Here is a 17,496-nt window from a genome sequence, read left to right as displayed (position 1 = left end):
TGGCCTGCCAGAAGAGTAATAAAAGGATAATAGCACTGAAACTGTGTTTGTGTTATAAGGGTACTCAAAAAATACAGCTGTAAATAAGAATCAATAATAAGCCTAATTCTAAAGATGGTTTTGTGGTAAATGCAATAGAAGGGGAAACTGCAGGGGAAAAAAAAAAAGAAAAAGAGTACACTAATTAACAGCAGTATGTGATATATGAATTGATTAGTTTTCTTTACACCTAACTTATATCATCCTTCCCCTTCTGTTACGTAGTAAAAATAGCATTTGTGGTCATGTTATTTGTTGTCCCTTTTCTATGTTCTAAAAATTAAAAGACAATGGTAAATCAGAATGCAGTTACTGGCTTGTCCATTAGTACATGGATGTCCATCACAGTCAGTGACCACTGTTTTTCAGGTTAATATATCTATTCACTTCCATTGTCATTGAATTTGTGAGGAACATACATTGTTATAAGCCAGGCGGCCTTCTGAATTTTGGCTGTTTGAATGACAGTAGTTTATTCTTTCCACTTTTCTTCTGTCTCTGGTTTGGTTGTTCACTTCAACACAAACTGTATGGCAGCATTGTCACATCTTTTACCTCTTGATCTTGAAATTGATCTGAAATTCATTTTCTCCCAGCTACTGATAGTGTTTTGCGAAGATTTGCAGAAGGATTTCAGGGTATTCCAAAAATGCTTTTATTGGCCTAAAGGTGTGCTTTTGCTATACACAAACTGGCCATAAAAAATCTGTGCAAGGATCCTGAAGTTTTCTGTCCTGGCTTTTTACCTAACCCACTGCAAATGAGACACTTTTGAGGGTAATGTAGAGGTGGTTTCTGCAAATAATATATGTGTTGTTTATATAGCCACACACGTTTATAACAATGTTCATGCACGGACAGTACTGACAAAATTGCAGACTGGGTCAACCATAGAAGATCAGTAATTAGAGCATTCTCATCCACAGCAAACTACAAACATAAGTTTGCAAATGACCAAAGGATGAACTCTCATTAGAAATGGAGAGAAATATTTCACCATCATTTGCTGCTGGTTTGGAGAGAATGTTACCAAGATAGATAAACTTGTCAACCATGTTAAGTTCCTTTGATCTTGTGCCATGGCATAAATGTACAGCTTAGTGATTAACTCTTTCTTCTTATTAGTCATTTTATTACATTTTCTTCTTTTCTTATCCTTCTTTGTACACTTTCTCTCAAAATTTCTTGGACGTAGGCTTACAGAAACAGTGCTCAGTTCCTGAACTGTTCAAGGATTAAGATCTTGAATTTGAACTAAAGGAAAATCAATGGAGAAAGGACACTTGTCTTAGAACAGAAAATAAAATGCTGGTAGAGGATTGATCCTGTAAGACTTGTTGTTTCTTCACCATTTCTTTGCAGTTCCTCCAGAATGTTTTTCTGGTGCACCACGTTAAATCTAATATCCAGTTCTCATTGAATATTTCAGTTGTGGATCAGTTTTTGCCCAGTGTACTGATCAAGCTCCTTGTAATAAGATTTAATTTTCTACAAAAGTTACAGAAGCTTTGTAGTCAACTGGATGAAGTGTGAGGTAGAAGAACCTCTGTAAATAAACTGTATTTTTTGTCTGCATAATAATGCTTTTGTTTTCTGTTTCAGGGGAAAAGAAAGTGGTCTGGCATCAACATCTCTGTTTTTTTACAAGAGCACTGCTCCGTGTTTATATTTTTCACTAAATGTCTGCTAACTTGTAGACTACTTGTCATCCGTGGTTTTTCACATTCCATTTTCCAAATCATATTTAGTTCAAGCTAGCACAGAACATGGAAACTCAACTGTTCTTGTCAGCTTTTCCTTCAGCAATGGTCTAGACAGTTAAAAGAAACAAAAGCTGTTCCAAATTTATATTTGCTGGTATGGGAAATAGGATGATGGTGAGAGATGATGTGGAATACAAAACTGATGCATAACAAGTATAAAAAATATCTTAAAAAAAATAAAGAAGTTAAATCTCCTCATCTGAATGATGATGATAATTTAGTTATGCATAAGCAATGGATAAGAAGATATACTAACCCAAACGGCAGCTTCATTTTGATTGTGATTTAACAGCTGCAAGCAAATTCAGTTCTGATTTTGGCCTGTTTCTTTATAACTTGGAGTGGTTTTACCAATATGAAATATGCCAATCTTGCCATTATATGTATGCATGATAATTTAACTGGATTATATTGAAACTGAGTCTTCAGTTGTGTAGATTAAACATTCTTGAATATTCAGTGAACAGTGAATTTCCTCTTACTAAGTCTGATCCTGAAACCCGTTGAATTCAAGACTTTATTGGTAGTAGAAATCTTCAATCAGATTCAGAGTATGGGGGGAACCAATATTGTATCATCACAGAGAAAAAGAAATCTTCATTTCTCTTAATTTTTGTAGTTACATGTTCTTCTATGAAATAGTTTATTTGTCATGCCATTTAAATAAGTCTTTTTTTTTTTTACCACTGATACAAAATATCTGGCTGTGTTTTTAAAATTTAGAGGGTTGAATTTAGACAAACTATTAAAAGATTTTCATCTGATGACTTAAATCAAATGAAATGTAATTCAGAAGAATGTATTAGTTCAGTCTGTTTTAACCTTCTTAAAATGGCAACTTAAACTTGGTGGTTTTAGTAGGCAATACTAGTGTTTTAAAAGTATCACCAACACCCTAGTGGATATCATTGTTTCTTTCAGTAGCTTCTGAAGTCATCTGAATCACAAATAACATCAACATCTGGGAAATGGCAGAATGATACGTTAACTTCTCCCAGCAGTAAGAAAACAGAGCATATTTAAGAGGCGAGAAAGTGGGGAAAAGAAACCAGAGTAGAAGGAAGAAAGGGCAAAATGAGGATAAGAGAATAGGAGAAGAGAGACCGAGTTGAAGGAGATAAATTTCATCATACATTTAATCTTCTTCTTTTGATTGTTTGCAGTATTTTTTCAGCAGATTTGTACTAGAGAAAGACTCATTTTGGTATGTCTCATAGAAACAGCTCCATCTTAGTGGTGGCTAGTTTGTACTGTAAACTGAAACCCAGAGGTATAAGAAGACTCAGTTCTGCAGAGTGTTCAATTCCCACTGAAAATAGTAAGAAATAAGAAACTTCAGCATAAAAGAAGTGGCCAGGATCCTGAAGGATCAGTTCCATAAACCTGACATAAATCCACTTGCTTCCATTTTGTAAAGCTACATCATAAACCTTTAAAAAGATTACTTGGAAATTAACATACTTATAATCAACTAGGGGACTCTCTCCATCCTTACTCCTTTTGGAAGGACATGTATTTGTCCCATCCTCTCCTTGCTTGTATACCACAACTGTAAATAGCCATTTGTTGAGTGAAGTATCATCTGTATTCAGTGCAAAAATAAACCATTATCATTTGCTTTTGCCTGAACAAGAACTACTATTACATTATGGACCATGTGCTAACCCCATGCATTAATATTTTGCCAGCTTAATCTGCAGAGAAAAGAGCAAGCAGATTTTGGGGCTTGTGTGAAATGAGGGACAAGTGGAGCTAAGTAATAAAATCTGCCTTATGAAGACAGAAAGGGGACCTTTATTGTAGGTAAAACTGTGAAGAACAGTACTTTTGTGGAGTTGTGTAAAAGGTAGTTATTAACACTGGTTTCTCAGTTTTACTTCATAATACTAAGAGAAACATCTTCATAACATTAAAACACATGAAACATTAGGTTTAAAATGTGTGTATATACGCATATACCTGTCTGTCTATACATATATATATAACAGGCAGGCCTTCACAGATGAATGTGCTGTGTATCCTTGTTCCCCACTCCTGTTATTCACTGAGATATCTTCAACCCTTTCACCACAAATGTATGCATCCCCTTTTCAGACATATAAAACAGGAGAACACACTTGGGGGAAAGAGGAATTTCTTCAGACTCCCCTAATGTTTCACAGATTGGATTTCTGTGGCTTTTTCCTAACTTCCTTTTCTGGGAAACAAGGTACCAAGTAAATGGGATGTTTTAACTCTGAGTTTTTCTGACAAGAATCTAACTTGCATGGCAAATTGTTAATGTCTAATAGGAGTTTGTTCCAAGCTGTTTTATGTCAGTTCTACTATACTGGGGCAGAAGGGACAATGTGACATTAATATTGCAATGGTTTAGGTCCCGTCCTTGCACGGGATCAGATTAAGTTCACTGCATAACTCATGGTTGTATGTTCAATGATTGCCATTTAAGAGTGGATCTTTTGGTTCACCTCCACCTCAGTTTGTTATAACAAACAAGTCATATTTGCTTTTGAATTGCAAGGGAAAATTGGATGAAGAGGAATGCAGAAATGCTTTCTGGGGACCTTTTATTCTTTAAAAGGAAACTTGAAATCAGAGTTTTGATTGCTCAAGTGCTGTTTACCATTTAATCTATCTTGATAGAGCAGTAATTTAAGAGTTCTCAACGTCTTGCTTCAGACACTTAACAACTTTCAGTATTTGGGTCCCAGCTGAACATTTTAACTCATGCAAAGGGGACATGAAAACAGTGACCTACCTCTGAAAACATCTTTTTAAATCAGAAAAATGTGCACTGTATAACTGGAAGGAGAATTTTGTAAGTATCGAAATGGGAATTACGAATCAAAGTCCACAAGCTCCAGTTTCCTCTAAATGAATAAGCAATTGAATGCGACAGGATGTACATCAGCTGGACAGCGTTTGTAAAATTTGGGTGCAGCGTTGTGCCCTAATGCAATGTATAGTGTGCATATATTGGATGATAAATACAGTCCGTGGACTAACTAAACTTATAAAATATTTTATTGGAGAGGAAAAAAGCTACACATAAATTTAAGAAACAATGTTTAAAAAATTACTTTAGAAATAAGCAAATTGTTGTCTAGGGAGGACTGCTGAGGCAAATTGCAAAGTTATTTCCATGTATAGTAAAACCTTATGCACATGTCTTTTCCCTACTCCCTCTAAACCACCAGTGCTTCAGATTCAAGTTACTTATCCAGTTTTTCCCTCCAGTTCCATTCTGCCTCTCACCTCTTATCAGTTATTGAGAAAAGAGCACTGTTAATGCAGACTTTTAAATGCAGACCTGGGCCCTACATAAAAAGGCTGAAGAATAAGCAGGAGGGTTAGACTAGATGATCTCAAGAGGTCTTTTCCAACCTAAAGGATTCTGTGATTCTCTGACAAATTCAAACACTCTCCTTGCTTGGAGGTAGAATATATCTCTACAACCCGTTGAGCTGTAGGAATGCACCATTACCTTCCCTGTTCCCACAAACACTCACCACAGTGCTTTATCCTTTAAAAATGGGCAGTCTCCACCCAGCTCTTAATCTAACAAGGTGTTAATAACTAATAATGTAAAAAATAGGAGTATTGAAGGATTATTAATATTCAGATAAATAGTGGTTTCAGTTATTGATTTCAATTATTGATTAAGAAATGGACGCAGCCAAAAGTTGCTGACCTGCAAAAGTCAGGACCACGGATAATATTCTGTTGCCTTTCTTGCATAAATTCTTCAGTACTTGACTTCACCCTTCAACATCGAACAAAATTATTCTTAGTAGAAAAAGTAAATTTGAGGTTATGATTTTACATGTGAACCAAGCTACCTGTGATTGCATTTAGTTGTCTTTGAGTATACCTTCTCTTCAGGTGTAGATAGCTGATGGCTTTGGTGTGGATTTGACACAGTTGCTATAAGGGGTTCTAATCTACAGATCTCATACCTCTCTATTGCCTTATACATGTTGATATTCTGTTATCACTTAGTAGTTTCTTTTGGCATCTTTTTTTAAATTTCCTTCATATAGTGGGTGTATATTCTTAAGTGTATTATCTTCAGATTCTGTGAACTCTTTGGAAACCTAATATGGCCACAGCTGCATAGATATTATCTATCAAAAATCTAGTTTTCGTAATAATTGTAGAGAATGAAACTGATAAACAAAATACAGTAATGTTATTTATGTGGAAATGGTGTTCATTACATAGATTTCATCAGTGAAGAGTATCACTGTAATTAGACATTAAAAATTATGATAATTATACTTGTAAAAGAGCTGTTATAACTAGTGCATGTATAAGCATATCCTTTACAACCTAAGATTCTTCTAGTTCATTCTAGTGCAATACAGAAAATATGTCACTACTACTGCTTTGAGCCTAGTTCACCTGGAAGAGGGATGTATGGTCAGTTTAAATATCCCAAATATATATATATGGTATATATATGATACATATGGTATATATGTATGCTATATATATGGTATATTTATGTTATATATGGTATATATATATCATAGAATGAGATTATATTTCTAGCACATAAAAAATTGGGAAGTTGCATCAAACAATATGCCCAAGATATTAATATTTTGTAGGCACTGAAATATGAAGAAATTACAGACTTCAGGGCACCCGGTCAATCCTCATTCTTGTCCCTACTGCAAAGGCTGCGGGTGTTCAAATTTGAAGTCTCTTGTTCTGTGTTTATTTCCTCCCAAGCTCTATCATCTTCCATGGTCACAAAATGGAAAAAAATGTCACTTATTTTTCAGAGAAATTATAAATAGTAGATTATAAATACCATGTAAATGGTGCCCCCAAATATGTGAAGGTTATTCATTTTTAACTTAATTTTAGCTTTGAGAGAAAGACAGAAAATCCATAACGTATTCTGATTAGTTGAACTGGCATGAAATCAGATTAAGTCCACTGAAATCAGTGAAGTTTCTGTGAATTTTCAATATAGAAATTCTTCAGGGAAGATCGTCATAGAAATCAGCAGAGATACACCACTTTGTATCAGCTGAAGATCTAGTCTAGTGTCTGCTTGTGCAACAGAAGTTAAAAAAATGATTGCATAAATATATGCAATATAGAGAGATATACATTTAATGTTAGACGCTCAGCGCCACATTCCTATTATTGCTGGAATAACAAAATCCACAGTGGGGAATTCTGTCTAAGTAAATAGTCAGTCTGTTGTTGAATACAAGCCAGTTAGCAGATTGACTACAAAGATGCCATCAGTTTGAATCAAGAGGATGCTTTTACAAGTTGCAAATGTCTTCTGACTTTTTTCTGACTCATTAAAGCTTTTATGAATCTTGCCAGATGTTTAAGGCCTCAGGGAAAGTCAAATGTACATGGAAAGATGACAAAAGAAAAATGGATAGTTAGAAATACTGAGGATTATGCTGCATTTTTGGTTCTAACATAACATGACTGCTTTGGAATTGGCCTTTTCTTTCTTTGGGAACATATAGTTTCTTATAGTACTTTTGTTCTTTTATAAAATAGAGCCCTGTACTTTCTTACATTCAAAACCACTTCTGGTTAGCCATAACACTACATACTTTTGAGTTGGCATTTTAGCTGCAAATTATAGGTCGTCCTACACAGTCTGTGGGTCTGTTTTGACCACTGTTGAAGTGGAAGCATAATAAACACAGACTGGAAATTTGGTAATCTTGATTTTTTTCCCATGTGTCCAAGAATATTTATTAAGCATTATCACTTAAGAAACTGATGTAAACATCCTTTATCACAGAATTGTACTGAAAATCCTTTGAAAGTGTATACAATTGCTAAGTTTACTATGTCTTTCTACAGAAGCACTGCAGTAGCAATCATGTATGCAATGCAATAGTCAACTTTTCACAGTACATTTAATTCTGCTGCTGCCATAAAGCATAAAACATTCCTACAAAGCTTGAAATGCAAAATCAGTTGGCAGTTCTGGGCCTATGTTAGAAATAGAGGTCTTAGGATTTTTGTAGGCAGACTGTATTTGCAAATCAATTAATCTTAGCAATGTTGCCACAACAGAGGGGTATACCCTAGGCTCACAGAAATGTGGGTGGTAATGCAGCCTGCAGCCTGGAATAACACAGGGAAGGTGCTTGATGCCAAGGAGATAGGCTCATGCTAAGGCTGTGGCAATGAATCTCTTTTCCTACAGTTCAAGAGCAGAGAGCCAAAATACTCTGGCTTCAGACTCCAGTAGAATTCAACATTTCCTCTTAAATGATCCATAAAAAGCCAGGAAAATTCTCACCAGCGCAAGCCAAAGAATTGGATGAATTAAAGGATAAAGCAAAAGAGGTTCTGCAGTGGTATAGTGGATATTAATACTTACATGCTAGGGACAGTCTTGAATTTACTACAGTAGCTTAATTACTTTCCATCTCAGCTAAATCCAGTCAGAATTGTAATAAAACCTTGTAGTCAAAGAAAAGTGGTTTAATATCACATGTCCGTTGTAGCCGACAAAAACCTGTGTTAGAGCAACTCCTTCCAGTGATGAGGAGCGGGATTAGGCACTAGTAGAAAATGTCTCCCTAAAGACCATCTATAAGACCACAGCTCTGTAGCAATGAATGCTTAATTCCAACAAGATATATTACAGTAAATAATTAACACGTAACAATATAAGGTGATAGAAATGTAATAATTACACTGCATTTCTTAGTAGCATTTCCCCTGATGAAAAAAAATTCTGAAGTCCAGCATGGACTGTACTGAACATACACGCCAAATATCAAACAACCTTCAATCTGCTTTTTTGCATAGGAAGTTTTGTGTTAGATTTTTGTGTGTTTCTTTCTGTATCCCTCTCTAATCTGGTATTCTGAGGTAATTCCATTTACTAAAAAAGATACTTTAAGTAACCCACCCAACACTGCGGACAACATGGGGTACAAAATAGGGAATTAAAGTGAAACTATGGTCTATTTCAGTCATCCTAACCAATCAGTACAGAAACAGAAGGCAACTGCTCATATAATTTGATTCATATGTACAGCACTCTCAACAAAAAGAACTAAAAGTATTAGAACTGAATACTGGATAATTAGTCTTTCAACTATTGGAAAATCTTGGCATAATAATATAAGTTGTGATTAGAACTATTAAAAGCAAAACTTCTGATTGTTGAGAAAAAAAATAATAAGGTCGTATGGTAAAAATAGTTACACAGACAGACTGGGAGAGACATAATTACAGTCCCACTATTGTCTGTGTGTGAATACTTTATGGCATTAATTACTGAACATATGTAAATGTATTTTTACGACTACTTTAATTGAGTGCATTAAAAACAAACCCACTGTACAGCATTTATGTGCTATTTTTGGCCTGAAATCTTATCTAAGGCAGTTTTTAAAAGCTTTATTTATTTATTTGGGGGTTTAAATAGTTGGGTGGAGGTCTTGCAAAGTTTTTCAAGTTCAAAGCTGTATTTACAAGTACTCTTTTGCCTTTGGAGGCAGCCACCTCATCAGCTGCTGCTTGTCAAATTGAATGTACGAATTTCTTTTCTAGTTTCTCCTCTCCCTACATTCCTTCACTCCAGTACACCTGGGTGAGATTTTAAGCTGTAATACTAAATGAAACAGAGTTTCCAGGTCTGGAAGTGCAAAGACTCCAATAGGTTTATGCCCCTTCTGTCCCTTTCTGTTCCAGGGATATTTCCAGAGGAAACAGTAACTCCAGCCTCAATTTAAGCAGCACTGAGGGCCTGTTTGCACTGTAGCAGCCTCCTTAGGCTTTCCATATTACAGTCACTCCTGCACCGGTGGCAGAGCATTTTTTTTTATAATACCGTCACAGCATCCAGGTTTCCCTTAGCCTGCCCTGTGCATTGTTCCTGAGAGGGTGGAGATTCTTTCATTCTTCAGCTTCTGATGCTTTTTCCTAGACTAAAATTATAATTACTTTATGTCAGGTGATATTTTTTCTACACCGATGTATTTTGCCTCACATAAAGGGGCCATTTGGCATGGTGCAGATAAAAAAATAGCACTAAGGAATTCCTACAGAGGTGGACCAGGTTTTGAGGCTCTACTTAGATTTGCTTCAGATTTATTTTGACTTTTGGGTTTTCCAGAGTCAAACAAAATAGAAATTGTGATAGAAGGGTGCCAAGATTAGGTCTATTGCTTTAGTCATTTTTTTAACCAAAGCCAGCTTTTTTTTTTTTTTTTTCCTATTTTTACTCTTTTATATCAGATGGTTTTGAAGCCATTCAAATTCCACACCCCCAGTCCCCTGCTCCCTCCAGGCCTTGCCCCCTTATGTCCCGTGCCATGAGGTTTCCTCTGCCTAGTGATAACTTGAACTGCTCCCTGTGAGTGAAATATTTATTTGGGATGGAAAAGAACAGGGTATCCCCAGCTTTGCTGGAGCTAAATTCAACTTCTGATCACAGCAAAGGAATTTCTAAAAGAAAGTCTGGAGAAAGCTATGTAGCCTGATAGCTATTTACATGCATAACTAATTCTCTTCCTTTGCTGATCATTCATACAAGCATCTTATCAAATGCTGTACTCTTATCAAATTTTAAGGGTGCATGTTTAAACAAGTTGGTAAAGAAGGAATTTGCTGAGGGGCAGGCTCTCTTCAGGAGTGCAAGGAATCATTCTTTTTTTAACAGGGACGAATGCAAGGAAAACTTTTTATGCTCAAACAGATGTCAAAACTGTCTGACAACTGCCCTGCATGCTTCCAAAGTTACACATGCTACTGGTGTGTTATAAATAGGTTTCAGTTGCATAAAATATCAGAAAAAATTGTGTGTGAGCTAATTTAGGGAATAAAATGGATTTTTTTTCTCTGAAGGTGTATGTTATTTTGTTGTTTCATTGTACAACTGTGTGATGTTTGTGTATGCATCTACACACTGTAATATTGCTTAATTTTTTCTTTTGCTAAATATATTTGCCCGAATGCTGAAGGAGCACACTTTGGTTTTTTCCATTTAATGCTTAGTGTGATCTGTATTTTCACTTTTATCATTCTATGCATTCTATGCATATGGGTAACCTATATTAGGTAAAAAGAGCATTCCAAATACCCCCAAAATTTCATACCTAGCTCACTAAAAATGAATTTACCTTAAAATGTCATCCATGTAGCTGTTGCTACTTTTTATTTCTCTTATGGCAACAGTTTATGATTGACAGCTGCCTGAACATGAGCCAGCAGTGTGCTCAGGTGGCCAAGAAGGCCAATGGCATCCTGGCTTGTATCAGAAATGGTTGAGTCTCCACCCCTGGAGGTATTTAAAAGACAGGTAAACGTGGTGCTCGATGACATGGTTTAGTGGTGGACTTAGCAGTGCTAGGTTAACGGTTGGACTCGATGATCTTAAGGGTCTTTTCCAACCTTAACAATTCTATGATTCTATGATTCAAGTTGGAGCCTTTTTGCTCTTCATGCTTACAAAAATGTAGATTATCTGTCCCATATACTACATTTAAATATATATGAAAGACAAATATATTAATCATTATTTTATATATGAGAAACTGAGGCAGAAAGGAATTAAGACACTTGTCTAACATCACAGAAGAATTCAGGATAACTTGCCCTTTGATGAAAGCATAGTGAAGAAATGGTGAGAGTAACTCTAAAATCAGTCAGAAAAGTGAACTTCAGTTTCTAGTTTCTCAAAGCCGATTCAAGTTTTCCACTCTTCCTCCCATTCCTTTTAAAAAGCAGTTGTGGATTGGCAGAGATAGTTAAGTTACCATGAAGTTCTGTAAGTACTCTGGTCTACAATAACCTACCAAAAATTTGGGGATTGCAAAGCATCATCCTTTTATTCTTCTAGAGTAGCCACACCAAACAAAGGATATTTTTTTCCTCTTTCACTTGAGCTGATTGACAGAAAAGATTCTTGTTTATGAAAAGGTTGTCATCAAAAAGGCATACAAAGCCAAAAGTCTAAACAGTCCATTATTTTGAAACAAAGACACTGATTTCTAGCATAGTAAGCACTTCTGTATTAGCAAAATCTTGTGAAAAATGAGCTAGTCCTGAAGAATTGTTCCTGCAAGCTAGTTTTGGCAATACGCATATATACTTCATCTCATTTGAAGGTTACTTTGGTTTCTGAAATGGAATTCCTAGATTTATTGCAAAATAATCTGGAACAAATCTCTAAATACTATGACAAGGTAATTTTTAACGAAACAAAATGTTACTTTACTATTCATCCATTGCTATGTATGAGGCTTCTGTCTGTCTCTTAAAGCTATTCTAAGAACAAACAGCTTCTAGGCAAATCCTTCTGTTGACTTCTAATTTCCTAATAGTGTACACTTTAACATGCTATTTATGTCAGAATCCAAGGGACTGATTCTCCACTCAAGTTACAATAAGGTAAAACATATTTTTGAAAGAGTCTACAATGGCCATTGGTAATAATGTTGGATTTTTTGTTCTGGAAAAGATTTGATCCTTGGAAATTTTTTTTCTTGATCCAAGAAAGACTTTAAAAAATGTTCTAAAAAAATTCTAAAAACTAGTTGTTTTTTCCCCTACGATAGATAGTTCTATTATACTGTATCCTAACAGATATCACTTTCATAGCCAATAGGTATCAGAAAAAAAAACAGAGAAGTTTTTTGGTTGACTTTACAGGGGTCCTAGGACTTCAGGATTGCAGAAGGCCCTGCTGCAAAGATTGCCCAGCTTTCCTTTAGGGATTTTGAACCACAGGTATTATTTAATCTTTACACTCAATATGTATCCTACTGTGTTACAAATATCATCACAGAAGTTTTCTGTGGGATTGGCTAGGACATGTAGGGTTGGCATCAGGAAGGCCAAGGCACAGATGGAACAGAAATTGGCAAGGGATGTGAAGAATAATAAGAAGGGGTTCTATAAGTACATGAGTCAGAAAAGAGAGGCCAAGGAGAGTGTCCCCCCTTTGATAGACATTCATGGGGAACAGGTAACAAGGGATATGGACAAGGCTGAGGTGCTCAACAAGTTCTTCGTCTCAGTCTTCACTGGCAGCCAGGCTCCCCACACCTACCAGGTACCAGAACCTCTAGGAAAGGGCTGGGGGAGCAAAGGCCCTCCCACTGTAAGCGAAGAGCAAGTTTGAGACCACCTGATAAAACTAAGCAAACAGAAACATATGGGACCTGATGACATACATCCCAGGGTCCTGAGGGAACTGAATGATCATAGTATCATAGAATCATAGAATCAGAGAATCATAGAATCGTCAAGGTTGGAAAAGACCCTTAAGATCATTGAGTCCAACTGTTAACCTAGCACTGCCAAGTCCACCACTAAACCATGTCCTCAAGCACCACGTCTACCCATCTTTTAAATACCTCCAGGGATGGAGACTCAACCACTTCCCTGGGCAGCCTGGTCCAGTGCCTCACTACCCTTTCCATCAAGAAGTTTTTCCTAATATCCAACCTAAACTTCCCCTGGTGCACTCAAGGCCATTTCCTCTCCTCCTATCACCTGTTACTTGGGAGAAGAGACCGACCCCCACCTTGCTACGACCTCCTTTCAGGTAGCTGTAGAGAGCAATAAGGTCTCCCCTCAGCCTCCTCTTCTCCAGGCTAAACAACCCCAGCTCCCTCAGCCGCTCCTCATAAGACTTGTGCTCCAGACCCTTCACCAACTTCGTTGCCCTTCTCTGGACACGTTCCAGCACAATGTCCTTCTTGTAGTGAGAGGCCCAAAACTGAACACAGTACTCAAGGTGCGGCCTCACCAGTGCCGAGTACAGGGGCACTGTCACCTCCCTGGTCCTGCTGGCCACAGTATTCCTGATACAAGCCAGGATGCCGTTGGCCCTCTTGGCCACCTGAGCACACTGCTGGCTCATGTTCAGGCAGCTGTCAACCAACACCCCCAGGTCCTTTTCTGCCAGGCAGCTCTCCAGCCACTCCTCCCCAAGCCTGTAGCGTTGCATGGGGTTGTTGTGACCCAAGTGCAGGACCCGGCACTGAGCCTTGTTGAATCTCATACAGTTGGCCCCGACCCATCAATTCAGCCTGTCCAGGTCCCTCTGCAGGGCCATCCTACCCTCCAGCAGATCGACACTTCCACCCAGCTTGGTGTCATCTGCAAACTTACTGAGGGTGCACTCAATTCCCTCATCCAGATCATCAATGAAGATATTGAACAGGACCGGCCCGAACACTGAGCCCTGATGGAGTTGCAAGACCACTCTCCATGATATTTGAAAAGTCATGGCAGTCAGGTGAGGTCCCTGGTGACTGGAAAAAGGGTAACATCACCCCTATTTTTAAAAAGGGTAGGAAGAAGGACCCGGGAAATTACAGACTGGTGAGCCTCACCTCTGTGCCTCGGTCATGGATCAGATCATGGAACAGATCCTCATGGAAACAATGTTAAGGCACATGCAAGACAAGGACGTGATCTGAGTAAGCCAGCATGGATTCACCAAGGGCAAATTGTGCCTGACCAATCTGGAGTCCTTCTGTGATGGAGTCACTGCAACAGTTGACAAGGGAAGACCAATTGATGTCATCTACCTAGACTTCTGTAAAGCCTTTGACACAGTCCCCCACAATATCCTTATTTCTAAATTAGAGAGACATGGATTTAAAGGGTGGACTATTAGATGGATAAAATATTGGCTGGCTGGACACATCCAGAGAGTTGCAGTCAATGGCTCTATGTCCAGGTGGAGACCGGTGACAAGTGGTGTCCCTCAGGGCTCTGTTTGGGGCTGGTGCTTTTCAATATCCTTATCAATGGCATAGACAGTGGGATAGAGTGCACCCTCAGCAAGTTTGTGGATGACGCGAAGCTGAGTGGTGCAGTTGACACACCTGAAGGATGGGATGCCATCCAGGGGGACCTGGGCAAGCTTTAGAAGTGGGCCCATATGAACAAAATGTGGTTCAACAAGGTCAAGTGTAAGGTCCTGCACCTGGGCTGAGGCAATCCCAGACATGAATACAGACCGGGAGAAGAACTCATTGAGAGCAGCTACACAGAGAAGGACTTGGAGGTCCTGGTGGACAAAAAGCTGGATATGAGCCAACAATGTGTACTAGCAGCCCAGAAAGCCAACCGTATCCTGGGCTGCATCACAAGAAGCGTGGCCAGCAGGTCGAGGGAGGTGATTCTACCCCTCTACTCTGCCCTTGTGAGACCCTTCCTAGAGTACTCCATCCATCTCTGGAGCCCTCAGCACAAGAAAGATGTGGACCTTTTAGAATGGATCCAGAGGAGGGCCACTAAGATGATCAGAGGGCTGGAGCACCTCTGCTATGAAGACAGGCTGAAGGAGTTGGGGTTGTTCAGGCTGGAGAAGAGAGGGTTCCGGGGAGACCTTATTGTGGCCTTCCAATACTTAAAGGGGGCTTATATAAAAGAGGGGGAGAGACTCTTTATAAGGGCAGATAGCAACAGGACAAGAGGAAAGGTTTCAAACTGAAAGAGGGGAAATTTTGATTAGGTGTTAGGAAAAAATTCTTTACCCAGAGGGTGGTGAGGCACTGGAACAGGATGCCCAGAGAGATTGTGGATGCCCCGTCCCCAGCAGTGTTCAAGGCTAAGTTGGACGGGGCCCTGAGCAACCTGGTCTAGTGGGTGGCGTCCCTGTCCCTGGCAGGGAGGCTGGAGTTAAATGATCTTTTAGGTCCCTTCCAGCTCAAGCCATTCTATGATTCTATGATTCCTGTTCCCAGGAAGAGCTACTGTTCAGTGTCTGACATGCATTCAGAGGGATCAGTACTATCATTCCCAAATGTAGGTGCCCATAGTCAGCTTTGTTATATGCAAACTAAATACAGTTTTCCAGCAAACTGGTAGTTTGATTTCTTCTTCATCCACCTACTGAAAACAGATTATTGCAGATAGCATGTTTAATTAATTTCCTGTCAGTTTGAGTTTAATTGTCTTAAGTATCATTTCCTGTGATGCAGTGTTATTGTAACATGTCCACCTAGTTAACAAGGATGATGCGAAACATGTTTTTTTGTATTTTCAGTGGAAGTGCTACTGAAAAATAACCGGAACACATACTTTAGCAGGTGTGTTAGTCTTGGCTATTCTTCCAAGCTGGATTTCCTGATGCGTTTTGCTGTTCCCACATCTCATCTCATCTCCCATCCTGGATATGCAGTGTAAGAAAGGGCAATCCTTTCAGGGAGGAGTATGCCTGTGTTGACCTTTAGAAGGCTTAGTAAATGAAAAAGGACATATGAAATTGAACAAGATGGATTTATAGTGTTTCTGGCAGCACAGGTTAAACAAATACTGAATAAACTCAAAACAGAGCTGTCCAAACTGCACAGTTTAACACTTCAGCCCTGTAGAATGACTCATGGGAGACTGGTAGAGGGGTATTTACTTATTCTGGTTTGAACTATGAATCATGCCAAGCGATACTGAAAATTGAAAGGCTGTCTAAGTGAGCTTGTAATGAGCCTCCCTTTGCAAGTCCAGGTCAGGCTCCATGCTTTGACACTGACATTCAGCCTGTCGGATGTAACCATTTCACATCATTAGTTGACAACGTTGCCTTCAGCAAAACAGAGGTACAGGAAAAAGAGTAAGGACCTCTCCATGTCTTTGCTTTTGCTGAAACAAACTTAAAAAGGTATCTCTGTACTTAGCCAGGGCAAGGAGGCTGTATTTAATTGTATGTTTGAACTAGAATTTAAAATATGGGTTTGGGCCAAAATAAGTATAACAGTGGGTTTGTGCTCTAGGAAATAAATATTTTGTGAGTTATCAACCCAAAATCTACTTATAAAATCAGATACACCTCAAAACAAACTGTTGTCAGAGCATTTCTAACATACTTGTCAATGTTAACTTCAATTCGGACTCAGACATTTTTCAGGTTTGGATAAAACTCCAAATCGTGACCATGAATTTGTTTAAGATCCTGGGATTTCAGTACAAACTCCACTTAAAATGTGCGTGCCCTTACATTGCATCTCAGGTTCTAATCTGGAATCATTTAGAAGTTCTTGTGGACCTTTTAGTCCCAAAGAGTGTCTATAAACAGTAAGCAGTATTCAGAATGGAATTTTACAACACCAGAGAGCAAAAGTTTAGGGACTGAGGATTCCTTTCACTTGTGAACCTTGTAGGGTAATTTTAGGCAGCAGAATATAACTTCTCAAATGGAAAATTAGTCACAATACTTGGAAGAATGGCTTTATCATTGAATAATATTCATAGATCTTTACTGCACTCGAGAGAAGGCTTTATTATTGTCCCAGAAAGATAAACCAAATTAAATTCCCTAACGTAACAGAAATCTGGAATCTCACATATCCTTACAGATGTGAGCTCTCAGGAAAAGAAGAGAAAACAAATAAACTTTGGCTAAATAAATGCGTACATACAATGTACATGCTCAAATAGACCATTTCCTAATGATGAAAAGCTTAAGGGCATGAAACTCTTGCTTTTATTACTCTGGATTCCAGAAGGACAAAAGGGTTTACATATTATTGTGCTGATGCTATCAACCTAATCACATATGTTCACCCTGTTGTGCCAACGACAAACTTATCTTAAGGTCAAAAGCAGAATTTGTTACAGAAGAGCCAGATTAGGGTTTGGGCTTTCCTTTGTTCTGTTTCGTCCCTTTGGCAAGCTATAATTTTATCTCCCATGGTCAGAATCATCACTTGGTTTTGACAAAATTTCAGTTTCA

The sequence above is a fragment of the Platalea leucorodia genome, assembly GCF_965183815.1.
Source record: "Platalea leucorodia genome assembly, chromosome: 4".
In the NCBI taxonomy this organism is placed as follows: domain Eukaryota; kingdom Metazoa; phylum Chordata; class Aves; order Pelecaniformes; family Threskiornithidae; genus Platalea; species Platalea leucorodia.
Note: the sequence above shows the minus strand (reverse complement) of the source record.